The following is a 22411-nucleotide window of genomic DNA, read 5'->3' as shown; positions in this document are numbered from 1 at the left end:
TTCACGGGGGTATATATTGTCATTTGAAACAAGTTACCAATGCATTGTCCCGTGGGATTATTATTACTTGATTAGAAATACAAAACAATGAATAAATAAAAAATAGAAACTTACAGATGTGTTCCATAGACTCACAGGAATTGTGTAAAATTGTGAAAGAAATAGTGAAAGAAATAGTAAGATAGTTCCTCTTTAATGTGCTGTTGAACTGCATGTGAATGTGAATCACAAGAAAATGATATTTCCTCACCAGTTCTCGTAGCTGTGTGTAGAATGTCTTCTTTTTGAGTTTCATTCCTGGTGTCATTGCTATGAACTGGGTATGCTGAGGGCGACACTGTGGAGAGAAAGTACACTATTTTCAGACTTCTCTATGTTACAGGTGTTATCGCACATTAGGCTACCTTTGAATACATTCAAAGAGGCACTGGAAACCATTCTCTATTATTGAAAATACATTACTTCCTACCAGTCGGTAAGTTAACAGGTCTGTACACGACACCTTCTGTGTTGGTTTCATTCAAGGTGTCATTGATCTGGCCTGGATGAGACGACCCTGGTGCTGGTGAAGAAGAACCGGGCCCAGTCCTTTTGGTGTCCTGCCACCAGAGGTGATCCAGGTAGTCCTCCCACCATCTAAAGACTTATTGATTAATTGTTATTTAATGTGCTGTTTAACGGCAGTGATCAGAATCAGAGGGGTTTACTGCCAAGAATAGGCAAGGAATGTATCAAAGCATTGCATAAAACACATCACACACAAACTGCATAGGACTTGAAGTGTATTGGTCTAGTCTCGTGGACCGATAATCCGCACCTTGATTGTGTACTCATTACTTGGTAAATGGTAAAAGGTGCATTTATATAGCAGCTTTTATCCAAAGCGCTTTACAATTTTGTTCCTCACATTCACCCATTCACTCACACACTGACGGTGGAGGCAACCATGCAAGGTGCCAACCTGCTCATCTGGATCAGTTAGGGGTTAAGTGTCTTGCGCAAGGACACTTCGACACACTGCCCGGGAGGAACGGGAATCGAAACGGGAACCTTCCGATCACCAGATGACTGCTCTATCTCCTGAGCTACTCATTACTACTCATTACTTTCAGCCTGTCTGCAATGTAACCTGTCATAGGTAACGTATTTCATACTTTGTTGAGTTCGCATGCTGATGTTGGATATGTTGGAGGGAAGGAAATAACCACTGAAACTGAACATGAATGTGAATCACAAGAACATGATATTTCCTCACCACTTCTCGTAGTTGTGTGTAGAATGTCTTCCTTTTGAGTTTCATTCCTGGTGTCATTGCTTTGAACTGGGTACGCTGAGGGCGACACTGTGGAGAGAAAGTACACTATTTTCAGACTTCTATGTTGCAGGTATTATCGCACATTAGGCTACCTTTGAATACATTCAAAGAGGCACTGGAAACCAATTGTGGACTTTTACACATGATTGTGTAATCATTCTCTATTATTGAAAAGACATTACTTCCTACCAGTCGGTAAGTTAACAGGTCCGTACACGACACCTTCCGTGTTGGTTTCATTCGAGGTGTCATTGATCTGGCCTGGATGAGACGACCCTGGTGCTTTAGTGGAGATTAAAGAAGAACTGGCCTCAGTCCTTTTGTTTTCATGTGTAACTTGCAATTTGCATGCCATGCATACTGTGTAATATTGCCCAAAATCAAACCTGTGATCATTGATCATTGATCATGCTCTTGTGTACTCATACATACACATAGACATGTACACACAGATAGAGGAACAGACACACGTAGGCATGTACACACAAATAGAGGCACAGACACACAGACATGTGCACACAGATAGACAAACATTTACATTTACATTTAGTCATTTAGCTGACGCTTTTATCCAAAGCGACTTACAAGTTCTGTACGACAAGTCATCAGGAAGGGCACAACTCTATCAGCTGAGTAACAATGTTCACATGCAAAGCGGTTCCCTTTGCCACACGGTATGCCAGGTCGAGGGCCTTGAAGTGGATTCGTGCGGCAATGGGGAGCCAGTGCAGCCTGCAGGTCCTTAAGAAGTGGGGTGACATGGGCTGACTTCGGTAGGTTTGAGATCAGGCGGGCCGCTGCATTCTGAATGAGTTGAAGAGGCTTGGTGGCAGTGGCCGGTAGGCCAGCAAGCAGTGCGTTGCAGTAGTCGAGGCAGGAGATGACTGTTGATTGGACAAGGAGTTGGGTGGCTTCTTTTGTCAGGAAGGGGCGGATCCTTCTGACGTTGCTCAGGAGGAATCTGCAGGTTCTGGTTGTCGCTGCGATGTGAGCGGAGAAGTTCAACTGGTCGTCGAGGACAACACCAAGGTCTTGGCGGTCGGGGACGCGGTCACAGCTGCATTCTCAACTGTGATGGAAAGGTCGGTCAGGGGGGAGGATTTGGCTGGCAGGTGGAGCAATTCTGTTTTGCTTAGGTTCAGTTTGAGGGTGTTGGTCGTCATCCAGGCGGAGACGTCGGACAGACAGGCCGAGATCCGCTCAGAGACGTGGATATCTGAGGGAGGGAAGGAGAGGAAGAGTTGAGTATTATCGGCATAGCAATGATACGAGACGTGGCATGAGACGTGATAATGTTACCTAGAGATTTAGTGTAGAGGGAGAAGGGGTCCTAGGACCGAGCCCTGGGGGACACCCGTCCGCAGGGAGCGGGTGGCCGAAAGGGTCCCTCTCAATGACACTTGGTAGGAACGGTCATTGAGGTATGATGTCAGCCATGTCAGCGCAGAGCCAGCCACTCCCATTCCTGTGAGGGACGCGAGGAGGATCTGATGGTTGACTGTGTTGAAGGCTGCAGATAGGTCTAGGAGAATCAGGACAGAGAGGCCTTTCGCTTTTGCTAAGTGAAGTGCCTCTGTGACCGCAACAGACACACGTAGACATGTACACACAGATAGAGGACCAAACACACATAGACATGTACACATAGCTAGAGGAACAGACACACATAGACATGTACACACAGATAGAGGACCAGACATACACAGACATGTACACACAGACAGAGGAACAGACCCACATAGACAAACACACATACATACTACTATTAATTGCCATGAATCAGGGAACACACTAACAGCTAATGTTGATAGCATAGCATAGCTAAATTATGGAGGCTTTTTAATCGTCAAGGTAAGAGAGGATTTGTCATGATCAACTGAAGGGGTATGCTATGGAACAGTATGTGCTTGGCTACAACTTGGGTTTTCAGAAAAGGGCCCACTATGTGACGCTAATCTCTAGCTAGTAACGTGTATTTCATCACAGTAGCCTCCCGGTGTTTAATAAACACTTCTAGCCAGGACTGTCATATATGTATCATGTTTCTTTTTTTTGTTGGCTGGGTTTGCATGCGGATTAAGGGAGACGTCAATCTGTTGTCGACGTGGTAGTACATTTAGCTGTAAAAGCCTGATCAAGCTCAATAGCTTCTGTAACACGAACGCAACTACTCTGTACATGCCATTGTTGTTGTGATGTGGGAGTTTGGGAGTAAGGGAGAGGTGGGCTATCGCGTCATCGGTTCAGGAGAAGACGCGTATCGCTTGTAAAGATGATGATGCAAGGAGGCCGTCTTCAGAATTGCGCACTCTGGAAGCCGGTCTCAGAAAGTAGAGTCTTCAGGCTGCCAGAACGCAGTTCCGTGTGGATGAAAGGTACATACGATCAAATACTTTGACTGATACGACCGAAATCGGTTTAGTCTAATTGCTGTTAGTGATTAGGCCTCGTTCACACGTGACAGTGATTTTTTAAACCAGGGGTTTTCCTCCTTACACTCACATGAAATGATCTGGACAGGGAGGCTGCAGAATATCCTTTAAAAAATATCCTTAGAGTGTGGACGGGGCCACTAGTCATGATGTTAACTCATGTTATTACATGGCGTTTTCACATTCGCCGAAATGCTTGCTTGTGATTGGTCAATAGCGCGCGTCAGAGGTCCGTGTATAGCTATACTCGATCAGTCGCAAAATAATTGACCTTCACTGACGTTTAAAACACCTCGGCGCTGCGCCTCGGTATTTTAAACTCTGTGTCGGTCAATTATTTTGCGACAATGACCTCGTAGCTATACATTATCCCTTACTTAACTCATTGCTTTGGTCGCCAAAAACGAGTATACTTGTTTAAAAAAAAAATTATTATTCTAAACAGTCAGCCGGACCTTGTTGTGTGATCCTGGTACCTCTGAGTGAATTGGAATTGAAATGACGATCGAATCCCGATAGGTGGCAGTATCGTCTACCTTTTTAACTGGGCTAGTTTACTGTGGGGGGGGGGGTTTGCTCACTCACTGCTGGCCAGAGTCGTAGCCACTAGCCTGTGGACTGCCTATGCAATGGGGAGCAAACTATTGGAGATTATTATGAAGAGGACAAAACGATCACACTTATGGATGATAAGGTGCGTTTTCACCAGACTACATTGGACTCAGCACTTCTGGTAAATCATAAAAATACTATAGTCAAGCCGGCCGAGGAGGTAACGTTGTGTATCTGTTCACCGCTCCGCGGTAGTCGCCGCCAGAGCACTCCAGAGGCAACTAACGTTCGGCAATGGCAATCGCCTAGAGCGAACTATTGGAGATTATTATGAAGAGGACAAACGGTGACGATCCATCCATAACATAAGGTGCGTTTTCACCAGACTATGTTGGATTCTAGTATTTTCAAACAGGCTGTTTGGATGTAACGCTAGCGTTATCTGTTGGGCGCTGCCAGGGCCAACTAACGTTATTTATTGTTCCTGTTCTGACTCAGACACTTCGGAGCAAGAGTGGACAGGGTTTTGGACCCGCTGACAAAGGTAACGTCTATTTTACCGAACCCCATCATAAAACATGCCTTTGTAATGATCCCAGCGTCAGAAAACGCGTCCGCGAGGGACCCCCCCCCCCCCCATGGTGGCTTTGTGAATAGAAACATTCTATGTATGCCCATGTTTACCTTTGACCTGGAAATAATATAAGTGTCAGGCGAGCAACCTGCACGAAATGCGCATGCTGCACAGAAAACACGTAATATCTCGCGTTCCAGGAAACAAGACTGGATTATTTTGAAACGGGACAGGTTTTGCCTGGGATTTCGCAGGAACGAAGGTATGTAGAAATAAACGGTTTGTTCCCTGTTGGAGTATAAATATTGCCTGTCAAATGAGCCATACTATTGTCTCCATAGCTATAATATAGAATATACGATGGGTCTGCATCTGCAAACATCGTGAAAATGGTCAAAAACGCTGGTGCCAGGGTGTACAGATGGAAAACAGCGTGGCAGTCAATGAGTGGGCCTCATTCAACAATACTCTCTTATTATTTTTCTTATATTCTTGCTTACCTGTCTGTTAAGAGAACAATAAGAAAAGCCACCGCCACATTCACCAAGCCGTTCTTAACGTCGAAATCTGTGCTTACCCAGGAGATTTGCATGATGAATCCCACTCATTCTTTTTTTTATCAACTTTTTCTCCCCATTTTCTATTTTTCTCCCATTCCAATTTCGTATATCCAATTCTTCCCTCCCCTGTCTTGAACGTTGCTAGACTATGCCTCCCACAGGCCGGTTGTAGTGAGGACAGAAGTCTTGCATCACGTGTCCCCTCCGGTACACGAGGAGGCAGCCTGTCGCATCTTTTCACCGCAGCAACTCGAACTCTCAGTGGCGAGGAGTAATGTGTGGGAGGCTCACGCTGCCCCTGTCACTTCCTGCATTTGCCTACAGACACGCCCACCATCTCCTTATAAGGCGAATGAGGCGTGTGTAAAACAGCTGTGGTTCGGCATCTGATCCCTGTCTGATATACAAGATACAAGAGTTTTATTTGTCACGGCATACAGGTATACAGTGAAATGCGGGGGGTCTCGCCCGCAACGATGTGCATAATACAAGTAATAATAATAAGAGTCCAACCAATAGAGCGACATAGCGCAATAAACAAGTAAACAAAGTAGGCATATCGGTATCTGTACATGAGCTATTTACAGAGCATGGTAGGACATGCTAGGTCCTGTGGCAGTGCAGTACACTGTTAGCTACGGATGAGGAATTGGGTCTTTATGTACACTGCTATACAATGCTATATTATACGATCTCAAGCTATACTATATTCAACAGGAAGCGATTTGCGACTGATCTCAAAATGACACACACACACAGTACACGTCTCACGACTTGCGACTCAGTGCATGTGTGTGTGTGTTAATCTGATGACAAATAAAGACTTATACTTATACTACTTATACTATACTATACGTATACGTACTGTATAGTGCGAAATAAATCGTTCCAGCAAAGTAGGCTTTGTCAATACTGAACGACTAGCTGCGCGCTTGTCAAGAACCAATCGCACAGTATACTGATATATATATATATATGCCGCTGATCCTATGCTCTCTCCTTTCAGAGAGAGATGACAGGTGACAGATCCGGTATTTCCGAACCTATATATATGGGCAGCCAGCATCTAACTGTTCTAACAACAATATATAATCCATTTCAGAAGCAGAACGCACGCAATAAGTTATAATAATTATTATTATTATTGAAAAGTTCTGGGTTTATAAAGTCTGTAACTGAGGGGTACAATTCCCTGACTGTATTGATAAGTATGGTATCATTAAACCACTACCGCTTTATGTACTTTAATTACTGGCCATACAGTACATGATATATAAATATGATGAACACTTCCCACATTGAATCGGTTCCACACAAAGGTATAATCAAGTATTTATTGCAGCAAAAGGTACATAATATACTTTCTATTATACTTTGGATGCGCTTATAAGGCAAAGGAATATGCGTAGGCAAATCAATAATGAATGTCCATTCTCTGGTTACGCAGGAGGTAATTATACAACCTGAATCTTAGGGAATTATATCTATGGTACACTAGTAATATATAGCGGGAGATACTGGAAGGGTCCCCCCGGTTGTAAGCCAGCAGGGGTAGAGGATCTGTCGGTAGTAGAGAGTCTGGTCAACGATGACTAAGGAGACTCCAAGTACAGGAGACGGTGCAATAGTCTCTTGATCCACAGACGAATACAGCTGTTCTCCGTAGACTGTAGCTCCACAGTGAAGAAAGCTAGCCGGCCTCAGGCTCTCTGAGGCGCGGACTCGACTTGGCTCCTCACAGGGTAAATCCAACACGTGTAGGCGTCGGCGATTCTCCGCTCCATAAATCACAGGACCAAAACAAATATAATCCAGTGTACATGTCCACACGGTTCTCGTCTAGGTCTCCTCGGGTGAAAGCGCCATGAAAGCAGCCCAGCCTGGATAAGCACTCTAGCTGGTACGAGGAAGCGTTGGTGATGCTGGTCACTGTAGAACTTTAGCCGCACGATACACTATACACAAATAGACTATTACTGACTTAATAGAAATATGTCGCACTCGACGGTATAGCGCCAAACTCTGACAATTCAGTTATTAATTCGCACGCGGTCTCAATGCTCTATTTTGGGGCCAAACAGGCCATACTTCACCGCACGGAGTATCGTGGGTGAGGCTTCAACTTATTGGTAACTCTAAGACTTCTGACTAAGTGCTTCTGTATTCACCTGCGCCATATTTATATGCACAGCGAACAAACTAGTGCCAAACTCATTTCTGTCTCGTATCCCTGGGCAAGGCCGGGCATGCACAGACATGTCTTGACGGTGACTTTGAACCTGACTCCGGAGGCATGGCTCTGGCGCCTGTGGACCGCTGTCCAATAGGAGAACGAAATATTATGGTCTGTGTAACTAGGCTAAAGGGATATTCCGTGTATATGTACAAGGAATATACAAGGGATATCAAACGATATACAAATACTATGCAATATATATCAATCAATAAATATATATATTCGGTTTAATCTGATCCTTTGTAACAGCCGCCCCCTAATTAGTCTCACCTAATTAGCTAAGCAGAGACAGATTAACCGCACTGTCCACTACTCAATGTCTGTTGTGAGGGGTCGGGCAGTTCACAAAGTCATGGGGTCATGGTCGTCATCGATAGTATCGGGGAGCCTTGGCAGTTCTATTAGCCTCGCCATGGGTCGGGTGTAGATCCGTCCTTGGACGAGCACTTCGGCTGCTCGGACCTTTCCGTCGGCACCGGTGATCACTTTGCTTACGCGGCCAGCCGGCCACATAGCTCGGGGTAGTGACTGGTCGATAATCATGACGACTGTTCCTTCTGTCAAATTGTCTCTCTCTTTCACCCATTTCTGGCGGGTCTGTAGAGACGGTAGATAGTGGAGTAGGAAGCTGTTCCAAAACTTGTCAGCCAATACTTGACTGTACCTCCACATTCTTCGGCCGTTCGCTTCTTCAGGCCTGTACATTGTCTGTGGTAGCGCGGGGTCCAGCCGCACCATCAAGAGTGTGTTGGGGGTGACTGGGTCGACATCTGCTACATCACTTGAGACGTAACCGAGGGGCTTTGAGTTCAATACTCCCTCGATCTCCGTGAGGACTGTCATTAAGACTTCTTCAGCCACGGTCTGGGCCCCAAGCACGGCGTACAGGGCTGTCTTTATTGAACGTACTTCTCGTTCCCAAGTTCCACCGAAGTGAGGTGCGTTCGGGGGATTAAACTGGAAGTCAATCTGGGATGGAGCGAGGTGGGTCTTAAGTTCTGGGCCCATAGCTTGGAAGCTCTCTCTCAGCTCTCTTTCTCCGCCTTTGAAGTTTGTCCCGTGATCAGACAATAATATAGACGGTTTGCCTTTCCGCGATGTGAATCTTCGGAAGGCCATAAGGAATGAGTCTGTGCTCATGGTTGGAAGGAGTTCTATATGCATCGCTCGGGTGGTCATGCATTTGAATACAATACCCCACCGCTTCTCGGTTCCTCTTCCTTTCTTTATATACAGCGGGCCGAAACAGTCCATACCGGTGGAGTGAAAAGGCTTGTCGCCGAGTCGGAGGCGACAGGGAGGTAGGTCAGCCATCCGGGGTATACTGGGCTGCCACTTACGACAGTCTAGACAGGTTCGCTGGAAGCGCCGCACTGCTTCTCTCCCTTGCAGTATCCAATAACGACATCTGATCTCCGCGAAGACTCTCTCTGCCCCGGCGTGATGCACATCCTCGTCGTATTTCTTTATGATCAGCTCTGTGACCTTGTGTCGGCTGTTTAAGACTATCGGGTACTTGACGTCATCCGGTAAGTCTGGAGCTCTCCGCAGACGACCACCCACTCTGATGAGACCATGGGCGTCGCTCTCGGGGGCTAGGTGGAGCAGTCTGCTGTCTGATGGGACGGGCTTTGCTCCCTGTAGACAGTCTAGCTCATCGGGGAACGAGTCTCTCTGGGCTCGTTGTAGTAGAAGAAGTTCTGCTTCTTCGTAGTCAGCTGCTGTAATGTCAGTAGTGAGCTGAACCTCTGGGTGGTGCCACAGGAATGTCTTTAGCTGCACACTCTCTAGGGTGAGGCAATCGTCTATGTCAGGGTCTGTGGAGACGAGTGTGTTCAATCCACAGAACATAGATTTCTTGTTTTCGGCCTCCTCTTTACTCGCTTCCCGTGGGGTGGGTGTAGGCCACTCTTCTTCCGGGAGCTTGAGGAACTCTGGCCCGTCACTGTATAGGTTGTGACGGGTGAGGTCATCCAGGGACATTCCCCGGGTGATGACGTCAGCTGGGTTGTGTTTTGTGTCCACATACCTCCAGCTTGCTACTTCTGTTAAATCTTGAATCTCTGTGACTCTGACTCCCACGAAGACCTTGTATCTGCACGAATCAGACCGGATCCATGTGAGTACTGTCGTGGAGTCTGACCACAAGATTGTTCTTTGCACCGGAATGGTGAGTTCACGTTGGATTAACGTGGCGAGTTGCGCTCCTGCTAGGGCTGCGCAGAGCTCTAGACGCGGGATAGATTGTTGCTTTCGTGGGGCTATTCTTGAGCGAGCCAGGATGAAAGCAGTATGTATTTCTCCTCCCTCCTCTCGGGCACGCAAGTAGGCCACCGAACCGTAGGCTACTTCGGAGGCGTCGCTGAAGACGTGCAGGTCCACCTGGCACGTCTCCGGCCTCACTGTGGGTGGGAAGTAGCTGCGGCGTATGTTGACACCTGGGAGTGAGCTGAGTTCCGTCTCCCACTCTCTCCATGTGGATGCAAGGTGTTCGGGTATGGGGTCGTCCCAGCCCTGGTCCTTGTCCCATAACGCTCTTACAATCATCTTTGCCCTGGTGGTGTAAGGTAGAATACATCCCAACGGGTCATATTGTCTGGCGAGTGTTCTGTATACACTCCGTCTGGTGGTCGGTAGTGCAGTCGACCTTCCCTGCTCCTTGGTCAGGGGTGTATGTTTATAATGGAGCGAGTCTGTTTTGAAGCGCCAGACTAGTCCTAATGTCATTTCTTGGGCTTCTCCTGGGATGGTCGCCATCCAGGTCTCGCTGCTTGCTGCCTTGTCCTCGGGGGAGAGGCTGCGCAATACTTGCGGGTCGCTGCTGGCCCACTGCCTGAGATCAAAGCCGCCTTTGATCAGGGAGGCGCGGAGCTTGAGTAGAAGGGCCTCGGCTTCTTCTGGCGTCGAGACGCTTTGCAGACAGTTGTCCACGTAGAAACTATTTCCTACACTTTGTCGGACCTCTTCATCAGCTGCTGGGTCCTCTGCGACGTGTTTTTGCAGTGCAAACGTAGCACAGCATGGGCTGCATGTGGTTCCGAAAGGGAGGACTTCCCATTGATAGATGGCTGGTTGCTCATCCCCGATCCTCTCTCTCCATAGGAACCGCAGCAGGGGCTTGTCCTCCTCCACTAGTCTCACCTGCAGGAACATCCCTTTGATGTCGCCGCTGATGGCCACCTTGTCTTGGCGGAAACGTAGTAACACGCCTAGTAGAGAGGGGCCGAGTGTTGGGCCGGGCAAGAGCTCTTTATTCAGATTTTGTGATCCGATCTGGTAGCTGCAGTTGAACACAATACGATCCTTGCCGTTGTGGTGGACTTTGTGGTGCGGCACGTACCATGATTCGGTCGTCTGATCGGCCTCTTTAATGTCAATTTTCTTTATGTGTCCCGCTGTGATTAGCTTGTTAATCTCAGCGCGGTACACAGTCTCTTGAGCGGGGTCTCTGGCTAGGCGCCGCTCTGTGTTCAATAGATACCGCTCCGTCGCTTCTTTTGGGGCGTGGAAGGTAGGCATACCCTCTCGCCTCAGGAGTGGAGTTGCGTATCTCATCACTCCGTTGACTTTGACTCTCTTTGTCCCCTGATCGAGGAGGGCTATAGCGTAAATGTCTTCCTTGGAACGAATGTCTTTCTTTTCGTTCTTAAAGGGCATTGTCTCTAGTGTCCATAGCCTCTCGACATGCTGTAGGAGGGTGGTGTCTTCTTCTGTCACTCTGGAGTGGAGGCAGTTAGTGGCTGCTGTTCGGTTAAGAGACTTAGCGAGGGGGCCTTGTAATGTCCATCCTAGGCGGGTCTCGACTGCTGCAGGACAGCCTCTGGGCCCTGTGTGGACCCGGTCTATCGGGACGATGAGGTCTGCATGGTCGGAGCCTATCAGCAGGGTCGGGGTGGCACCGTCTATGAGCGGTATAGGTAGTTGACGCAGGTGCACATATTTATCCATCAGCTTGGCGATGGGGTAGGTGTACTGCGACAGGCCTATTTCTTGGCTGGTGAAAGCATTAGTAATCCTATACCGTCTCTCTGGCTGCCCGCTTGCTGCGATAGTGAAGGAGACATTCTCGCCCTTTATCGTCTTTAGATCTCTTCTTATTGTCCGAATCGTCATCTGGTTTTCGCTCCCCCGCAGCCCCAGCTGGGCCGCAGCGGACGCGAGGAGAAGGGTCTTCTCTGACCCGTCGTCAAGGACGGCGTAAGTGTCCATGACCTTATCTTGGTAACTCAGTGTTACGCGGACCACCTTTAAGAGCACCCGGGCGCCCCCGCTGCTGGCGGGGTCAATGTACATAACACTTGCCTTTGTGCTGCTTGAGGGTGCAGGCTTTCTTCTGTTACTGTCGTGTAGGACATCTAGGTGGGCTCCGTCACACCGACTACACCTCTTCTTTAAGCGGCAATCGGCTGCCATGTGACTGCGCGCACATCGGTAACAGCGTCGGTTGGACTTTATCCATTGACTCACCTCGTCGGCGGTCATCTTCTTGAACGTGTCACATTGTGACAACCAGTGTTCCTTTTCGCAGTACGGGCACACCATCTTCCACTTCTCTTTCATCGAGGGGGTACTGTGGTTCTTGCTGCTCGGTACTGATTCTGATTGGTGCATGACGGTCACCAATCTTCGGCCATCGTTTGCTCTCCTAGGTCCCTCTCTGGAGCTTGGGGTGCTCCGCATGAACGTATCCAACCGTAGGCTGTTGACTTCTCTCGCCAGGAAGTCGGCTAGGTCTAGGAGGGATGGCTCGGGACCGTTAGGATCACGGTGGTCTCTTTGCCGCCTGAAGCGCTCTTGTCGGGCGGGCGGAAGCTTCTCTAAAATCCTCTCGACATTAGAGTTTGCGTACAGTTCGTGCATACCCTTTTCTCTTTGCGCCCCCAGCATCCCTACCAGGGATTGTACCTTGATAGACAGGTCATCTAGTGAGCGATTGTCTGTGGCTGGGGGTAGGCGGTCAATATGCCTTATCTCTTGTATTACGTAGTCCCATATGCATCCATATCTTGGTCGAGTGCTGCTAGAGCCGCTGTGTATGGGGTAGTAGAGGTGGCATAGGCCAGCGCTATATTGTGCACTCGGAGCACCTTGAGGTGCTTCAGTAGGATAGCATACTTGTACGGTTCATCAGCTACATCGGACATCATTGTCTCTAAGCACATTCGTAGCTCCGTGTACTGTGCTCTGTTCTCGTGGGTGAAGTCCGGAAACGTCGGTGTGCCAATGTATGATGCCATGGATGGCTGGCACATCGGTGAGCGTTGGAAGAGAGGCCTCCTAGGCGAGTCTCCTCTTACGCCTCTTGGTGGGCTGGTACCTGCTGGGTACCATGGCCCGCGTATCCAGGTGCTATTCCTCGGGGCTGGTCGTGCGTCAAGCTCACCCGTGAATTGAGTCGGGGGTCTGTAGCGCAGAGCCGCGGGGGTAGAGCCTGGGCTGTACTGGACCTCCTGGTCCTGTGGAGTACTGTGCTGCTGTCGGGCTTGATTCTCCTCCTCTCCCTCTTCTTCTTCCTCTGGCAGGTCCTCTAGATCCTGTAGTCGTCTATTTAGCCTCTCCGCGGTGTAGACCGTTTCTTCCTTGTAGCTGGGTCTCGCGTGGACCGGTCGGGGAAGGAGTTCGGAGGGGGGTATAGGCTCTCTCTGGTGGTCGGGCTCAGGGTCGCTTGATCGGGTAGGGGAGGGTGCCCTTGACCCTTGTCTTGACGAGGCCCTGGAACCCCGTGCGGAGGGAGGGGTTGTTGCCCTGGTGATCAGCTGCTCCATTATCTGCGCTTGTAATCGGTCGCGCTCGGCTTCGCGCTTGGTGAGAGCGAGGTCGCGCTCTGCTTCTCTTTGGGCACCGGCAGCGGCGCGCTGGGCTTCGGCGGCGGCGCGCTGGGCTTCGGCCCGGCCCCTTACCATATTCTCTTCCGTCTGAAGGCATCTAATCTCTAGACGTATACGATCTTCGTCGCTCTGTTGCTGCGCCTGAAGGCGTTCTCTTTCCATGGAAGAATGTTCGCGCTCACTAAGCGTCTGTGCTTGGAGTCGATCGCGCTCTGTTGAGGCTGCTAGGCTGGCGAGGAATGCCTGTGCCAGCATCTTGTCCGCCTCGCTGGGGGAAGACGCTGGTTGAGGTGATCCGCTCCTGGCAGTACTCGTTGGAGATCTGTTCTCCTGTGGCGAGTCCTGGAGATCCATCTCCGGGGTGCTCTCCTCTTCTTGTAGCGGGTAGAGTTCCATCCCTGGAGGGCTGTCTTTATCCTGGAGCTCTCCGGGGACTACTTCTTCGGTCTTGGCGGGGGGTAAAGTCATGTCGGGTCCCTCCTGGTCCCTACCGTGAGCTTGGTCAGTTACGTTAGAACCCACTAGGGCCTCTATTGGCGGGGTAGCCTGGTCGATAGGGTCGGACATAATTTTACTATCTACTTTTTCCGCGTTTACCGTCTGTAGAAGGCTAGGTAGTATATTGGCAACGTAATCCTCTAAGTACTGAGGTGTCTGCCGTCTACGCTGCGGGCGATCTACTTTAGGAGAACCGTTTTGTGGAGTGTTCATCATAGGCCATGTCAATATTAATACCACTATATTAATATTACGCTAGTTACCCTCCGGCTCGAAGGACCAATTGTAACTGAGGGGTACAATTCCCTGACTGTATTGATAAGTATGGTATCATTAAACCACTACCGCTTTATGTACTTTAATTACTGGCCATACAGTACATGATATATAAATATGATGAACACTTCCCACATTGAATCGGTTCCACACAAAGGTATAATCAAGTATTTATTGCAGCAAAAGGTACATAATATACTTTCTATTATACTTTGGATGCGCTTATAAGGCAAAGGAATATGCGTAGGCAAATCAATAATGAATGTCCATTCTCTGGTTACGCAGGAGGTAATTATACAACCTGAATCTTAGGGAATTATATCTATTGTACACTAGTAATATATAGCGGGAGATACTGGAAGGGTCCCCCCGGTTGTAAGCCAGCAGGGGTAGAGGATCTGTCGGTAGTAGAGAGTCTGGTCAACGATGACTAAGGAGACTCCAAGTACAGGAGACGGTGCAATAGTCTCTTGATCCACAGACTAATACAGCTGTTCTCCGTAGACTGTAGCTCCACAGTGAAGAAAGCTAGCCGGCCTCAGGCTCTCTGAGGCGCGGACTCGACTTGGCTCCTCACAGGGTAAATCCAACACGTGTAGGCGTCGGCGATTCTCCGCTCCATAAATCACAGGACCAAAACAAATATAATCCAGTGTACATGTCCACACGGTTCTCGTCTAGGTCTCCTCGGGTGAAAGCGCCATGAAAGCAGCCCAGCCTGGATAAGCACTCTAGCTGGTACGAGGAAGCGTTGGTGATGCTGGTCACTGTAGAACTTTAGCCGCACGATACACTATGCACAAATAGACTATTACTGACTTAATAGAAATATGTCGCACTCGACGGTATAGCGCCAAACTCTGACAATTCAGTTATTAATTCGCACGCGGTCTCAATGCTCTATTTTGGGGCCAAACAGGCCATACTTCACCGCACGGAGTATCGTGGGTGAGGCTTCAACTTATTGGTAACTCTAAGACTTCTGACTAAGTGCTTCTGTATTCACCTGCGCCATATTTATATGCACGGCGAACAAACTAGTGCCAAACTCATTTCTGTCTCGTATCCCTGGGCAAGGCCGGGCATGCACAGACATGTCTTGACGGTGACTTTGAACCTGACTCCGGAGGCATGGCTCTGGCGCCTGTGGACCGCTGTCCAATAGGAGAACGAAATATTATGGTCTGTGTAACTAGGCTAAAGGGATATTCCGTGTATATGTACAAGGAATATACAAGGGATATCAAACGATATACAAATACTATGCAATATATATCAATCAATAAATATATATATTCGGTTTAATCTGATCCTTTGTAACAAAGTCGTATTTGGGGGTACTGTATTTGGGGGCAATTGACCAATGGTTTGCTTTTCAACCCATGAACTCCTTCCTCTCTCACCATTTTATATATATTTTTTTATTTTATCTACTAAAACTGTATTGTATTATATTGTTTGTTTTGTAAAGTGTCTTTGATAATTAGGAAAAGCGCTATATAAATCTTATGTATTATTATTATGAATGGTATAGGCTTTTTTAAATGTTTCTCATCTGGGTAAGAGTTTCTTATCTGGGTAAGAGTGCTCTCGACCACTCTTAGAATTTGGTCTTGCCTGAGAGAAAAGCAACAATAAGAAAACATTGCTGAATCCCAGGTAAGAACAAAATAAGAGGAAATGCTAGTTAAGAACGAAATCTGTTCTTATATCGCTTCATGAATGAGGCCCAATGAGTTAACATTTTCCACACAAATACACTGTGGGCTAGATCCACAAAGAATGGATTGCACAGTGCTAATTGCACCCTTACTTACAATTCATTATGAATTGAAAATGGGGGACCCTGATGTAAACAAGACGAAAGTCTTTCTCTGGTCTGCATTTCCTTACTGTATTGTACCCATTCTGCAATCTGTTTTCATTCAATCAATCACAGATGCAGACCAGAGAAAGACTTTCGTCGTGTTTACATCAGGGTCCCCCATTTTCTTTACTGTGTAAAGGATCAATAAGAACATATAGTCATATATTGCCCAAAATCAAACCTGTGACCATTGATCATGCTCTTGTGCATGTGCACTCATACATACACATAGACATGTACACACAGATAGAGGAACAGACACACATAGACATGTACACACAGCTAGAAGACCAGACACACGTAGACATGTACACACAGCTAGAAGACCAGACACATGTAGACATGTACACATATAGAGGAACAGACACACATAGACATGTACACACAGCCAGAGGAACAGACATACATAGACACACACACACACACACACACACACACACACACACACACACACACACACACACACACACACACACACACACACACACACACACACACACACACACACACACACACACACACACACACACACACACACACACACACACACACACACACACACACACACACACACACACACACACACACACACACACACACACACACACATACATACATACATACATACATACATACATACATACATACATACATACATACATACATACATACATACATACATACATACATACATACATACATACATACATACATACAACTAATTGCCATGAATCAGGGAACACACACACACACACACACATTTAATTGCTGTTAGTGATTAGGCCTTGTTCATGCGTTACACAGGGATTTTTTAAACCAGGGTGTTTCCTCCTTACATTCACATGAACAGGGAGGCTGCAGAATATCCTTTCAAAAATATCCTTACAGTGTGGACGGGGCCACTAGTCATGATGTTAACATACTACTTATATACTTATTCACATGGTTATAATAGAATACATTTTCTGAAATGTTTTGGTGAAATATGTAAATAAACACATTCTCTGCCACCACTTTGATCATCCTAAACCATTCTCTGCCAGTACTGTAAGTCTATGGAGATGTTCACCTTCTTTGCAGGGCTATAACTTTTTAAATTGTAGTGCTAAATTGACATTACTATGGCCCATTCAACATCGATTAGCTATCGTTTAGGATGTAGGAACGTTTTACTTTTTCATTCACACATTAACACTTTGAGTGCCGGGACACGTCTTTTCACGTCTTTGCTGGCCATGCTAAAGTTGCCGGGGGACGCTGTACAGCGTCCTTATATCAATATTTCAAAAATCTGCGATCGGATTCATAATGTCCCTCCGCTGGCCTGAGATCCACCAGCAGGACCCACTGAGCTCTCTGGCGGTTCAGGAGCGCCATCTGGTGGCCGATCGGCGCAATCGCCAAAACAGGATGTTGAATAGAGGTTGTCATGACGACCGTAGTACTTCCGGGCGCTCGCTATGGTTCATGTGACTCTGGCTCGTCACGCTACACGGTGATCGATTGCCAATAACTCGATAAACAACATGATTTGGACGTATATACCATTATACAAGCTGGAGATGGACCGGGTAAAAATATATCCCATAATGATAAAATTTCTACTCGACGATGATCGCCCAACGGCGCGCGGAGACTGGGGTGAGTTTCAGCGTGTCACGTTACCTTCTTCGATAATAACTGATATTATCAACATTTGACCCACATTAGATGATTGGTATAACGCTGCCCACGGAATTATAAACGCCCCCTCGCCCATCCGGTCAACATCAGATGACGTGTAGTAACTTCTAGAAGTACGTCTAGTTGGAATTTTTTATATCGCGCTGATTGCCATCAAACTGTATTTCATCATCAATATAATGCATTTGGGGCTATATATCACGTTCTGGAGAAAGCTGCAGAAAGAGATGAAAACATACTTATACATTAGACCATACTTTACTATGAATATGTGAATGAAAAAGTTTAACGTTGCTACACAATGAACAATACATATAGGACTTTGAATGGGCCCTAATAATGGCAATGTAGCAATAGAATTTAAAAAGTTATAGCCCTGCAAAGAAGGGGACTTTCTCCATAGACAAATAGCGCTGGCAATCTATGGTATATCATTAATTTAACCTTAGGCAACCAAAGTGTTAATACGAAAATACCGTCTAGAGTATAAATATGTTTTTATCGTTTTCTGCAGTATTTCCTAGAACGTGAGATATAGACATAAATGCATATATTAGATTATCAAATGCTGTTTGATACCGATCAACGTTATATTAAAGATTTCAACTGTACATGGTCCTAAGCGTTATGACTGATCATCCGCGGGTGAACGGAGGGGGGGGGGGGGGTCGTTTATAATTCCGTGACCGACGTTAAATGATTTATGTAGTATGGGTGATATATAGATCAGAGCAGTTTGTATCGAAAATGATAAAGAAAAACGCTGAAACTCACGGCAGCTTCCTCGTAGCGTTGAGCGATGAGAGTGGAGCAAACAGATCCCAGTTATGTGATGTGGATCGATGCGATCCAGTTCCGGTTTGTACGCCCAAATCATGTGGATTATTGAGTTATGGCAAAGATTCATATCCACGGTGTGTGTCTTGAGTCCAGGGACGATAAACGAGTGGCCGGACGGAATAGGGAGACGCACCGGTATCACAAGAGATCCACTTCCGGTTGCAACTCGCCGATCAGCCACCAGGTGGCAGTATTGAAGCGTTGCAGAGTTGTGATGACAAGGCTCCGTGAGTGAAATATGAATACCATGACGAAAATATGAAATATGAACTTGAAACACGTCGTACGCCGTTATTGGTAGAATTCGCATGAACTTGAAACCTGTCGTACGACGTGAATGGCGCAAGATGTGTTAAGAAATATTTTCAATAAATGAAAAAAATAAATAAAATAAGTATGACAGGATTATAGAGAATAATAAGATCACAGTGGAATGAAAATGTAACCGAAAAGCAGTCCGTTAGATTAAAGGTATTTTTGAGGAAAACTGCATGACACTTCCACGTGGTTCCCTACCTTCTGTGTGTGTGACTGTAACTTCCTCAGTGACATCCCAGGTGTCAGTGATTTCAACAGGATACAGTGATGGCACTGTGGAGAGAAACATGTGGAACAGACCTACCTCAAAACCCCGCCCTCTCTTCTTGATCCTTCGATCACAACTGTTGCTTACATTTATATTTACATTTAGTAATTTTGCTGACTTACAAGTTCTGTACAACAAGTCAACAGGAAGGGTACAACTCAGGCAACTACGGGTAAGTGATATTGTTTGTCAACTTGAATGCTTCACTTTTGAGTGCATAGTAGTAGACATTAGCATAGTAGGTAGTATTATAGGCAAAGTAGATTACTTAGTAGCAAAGTACACAATAGTAAAAAGACAGTTTTTTCAGATATTGAAGAAGTGTGTTTTTAGACAACGGTGGAAAATTGGGTGGGTTTCAGCTGTCCTGAATGTGGTGTGAAGTTCATTCCACCATTGTGGAGCGAGGACCAAGAATAGCCTGGTTCGCTTTGATGACCCTCCCAGACAAAGCAACAGTGGTGATTGGAGGATCAAGAAAAGAGGACAGAGTTTGAGATCGGTCAATTAAAAAATATACTGACCGGGGCTCATTCACCTTTCCAATAGATATGAGAAGGTATTTCAATCCTGAGATTACAAATGGTCTAAAAACTATAAACTGAAAAGGAAAATTGATCTAGTCCAGTGTAGAAAGATTCCTACCAGTTGTGTTGATTGGTGAATCTACTGGATGAGAAGAAGCAACATTGATTGAGAAGAAATTAAAATTAACATTATAACGGTAAACATTTCATGATATTATTACACAAAGAATCAATAACCTAAGTAGAATATCTCTACTGTCATTAAACATTATAGATTCATGGACAGGCTGAGATATTGAAAGTATAAAAAAATCTATCATAAATCAAATTGACCTATACCTTACATTACAATTAATAACTCCAGTTTAGCCTCTATGTCTTTATCATTTCTTCCATCCCTTACGGAAAAGTATCATGGTGTGACAAGGTTGGCCATACCTTGTGCACTGAATGACACAATGACAAGCAAAAATATAGTCTTTAATGTCCATAAAGAGCAAGTTACAAACACATCCCTTGGCAGGTACTTTGTAAAAAGAACTCACCATGAATGCACCTGATTGTAAATCAAGGCTTGTTTGATCAACTAATCAAGAACACCTGCATCACCTGGATGTCCTGGTTACACTGCTGTCAAACCAGTCAATTCTAATTTCAAACATTTGGTAGAAACTGTTCATGGAGCCACTTACCCAAAGATGTGTCCGTTTGAGGGATGTGTGCACCGGTGGTCATGTTTCTCATGAACTCTGAGGGTCTGGATGGACATGGGGGGCCTCTAGGACCTGGAGGACCTTAAAATAAAGGCAAGATGACTGAACTGCCGATATAATTTTCTTTTTTTTATTTTTTTTTTGATCAAATTTTTTTTATTATTAATTACATGAAACAGGACAATACAATAACCACAGTAACAAAAACATAACTTCACAGGAGAATAACAAACAATAATAATACAGAATAATAAATTATAAGACAAAAAGAAAAAGAAACAGCGTCCAACCTATCAAATATAGGTGGCTACTTTAATAACAAAAAGGGGTCTTCAAGACATGGCAACCTTTCCCCACCTTTACAAAGTGGAGTGACTTAAAAGATTGTTTATGAGAGTGTTGTCGCAGATTTACTGTAGATAGCCTAGGTCCCTTACACATGTTCAAGACTGCCAAACTCGCAGACGGTAAAGTGTAAGAAGAAAGAAATTCCTCTTCCAAGTTGGTTGACAGGTCAATCAGTCTGCCAATATTAGTCCCTTGGGGAGATGGCATGTGAATTGACATATAGCGCAGAATAGCTAAATACCAACCCCCCCTAAAATCCCCCCAGCCAAAGTTAAGAAGGACAAGACAAAAACCAAGACAGACAAGACATTTCCTCCTCCCCCTCCCCAGAGACCGCCGGACCCCCCCGATCAAGCGCCCCAACCCCGCTCAGCCGCACACGGCGGTCTTTACCTTCTCAGCTGCTGCGAACCACAGGTCAATGCCAGCCTGCCCTACCCCAATCACCCGAGCCGTGGATATCTCAAGATAAATCACATCCAATAGAGTTAGGGACCAGTTGATCATTGTCAGCTTCTCAGGCTCCTTCCATCTCATTGCTATAAGCTTCTTCGCTGCTGTGACGCCCGCTAGGACAACCCTTTTCAGTTGTACGGACGCGGGTAGTGTCGTTATATCGTTCAGGAGTAGCGTAACAGCTGTGAATGGGATAGTTAAGCCACACAGATCTGAAAGTTTGTCCGTTATTGACCTCCAGAAACGGGCCACTGGTGGGCAATCCCAATACATATGCATATAAGTGCCAGTGGCCTTTTGAGAGCACAAAGTGCACCGAGAGTCGGTTATCAGTCCCATAGCAAATAGCTTCCTAGGTGTAAGATAGGTCCTATGAATATAATTAAAATTAATTTGCTGGTGATTGGGGTTGCGGGAAGATAATGCCACATTTGCCCAAACATCATCCCAGTCAAACTCGGGGTCCAACTCCGGGATATCCACACGCCAGATTGTATCCAATGATAAATTTTTATACGTGGATTGAATTAAGAGCGTATAAAAGTCTGAGACAAACCCTCTGGATGTCGTTCTGTCCACTATGAGCCTGAGGAAGGGGTGTGGTTGCAAAGCTTGAGCCCACGGTACGCCATGCGCCCTCAGTGCTGACCTTAGTTGAAGGTAAAGAAAGAAGGACTCGCCGGGAAGATCATAAAATTCTCTTAAGTCCTGAAACGCACGGAGGCCGTTCTTATCATAAATATCCTCCAGAGTATGCACTCCCCTCCTTTGCCATTGAGGAATATTAACCGGCTTGTGTCCAACAAGTAATTGCTGGTTATTAAAAATTGGAGAGTCCAGGTGCCAAGGGCATTTAACCCCACACGACCTCTGTACATTACGCCACGTTTGGATCACGTGAGTTATGATCGGTCCATACCTCAGCCGGCATTTCGCAATAGAGACAGTGGAGTACACTACATCCTGCAATCTTAGCGGAGACACCGCCGCCGCTTCTAAGGAGCGCCACGATACAGCCTCTACAGGGTCTAGCCAGCACATCAGAGGTCTCAGTGAAAAGGACCAGAAATAAAGTTTAAAATCAGGGATTGCGAGGCCCCCATCTTGTTTCCTACGTTGA

At 46.3% G+C, this 22411-nt stretch overlaps 2 long non-coding RNA genes across 2 annotated transcripts; both read right to left on the bottom strand.

The window, feature by feature from the left end:
* Window positions 1-250: 250 nt before the first annotated feature.
* Window positions 251-1314, bottom strand: LOC311244692. The gene is made up of 3 exons (XR_014620713.1): window positions 1256-1314; window positions 470-643; window positions 251-337 (listed from the first exon to the last, which is right to left on the bottom strand). It is a non-coding gene; the product is annotated as an uncharacterized lncRNA (long non-coding RNA).
* Window positions 1315-1510: 196 nt separating this feature from the next.
* Window positions 1511-20514, bottom strand: LOC311244691. Its single transcript, XR_014620712.1, has 4 exons — window positions 20467-20514; window positions 19893-19913; window positions 19178-19252; window positions 1511-1597 (listed from the first exon to the last, which is right to left on the bottom strand). It is a non-coding gene; the product is annotated as an uncharacterized lncRNA (long non-coding RNA).
* Window positions 20515-22411: the final 1897 nt, after the last annotated feature.

Source organism: Notolepis coatsorum (genome assembly GCF_963971535.1).
Source record: "Notolepis coatsorum genome assembly, chromosome: 18".
In the NCBI taxonomy this organism is placed as follows: Eukaryota; Metazoa; Chordata; class Actinopteri; order Aulopiformes; family Paralepididae; genus Notolepis; species Notolepis coatsorum.
The sequence above is the reverse complement of the archived record's forward strand: the minus strand, read 5'-3'. Positions and strand labels throughout refer to the sequence as shown.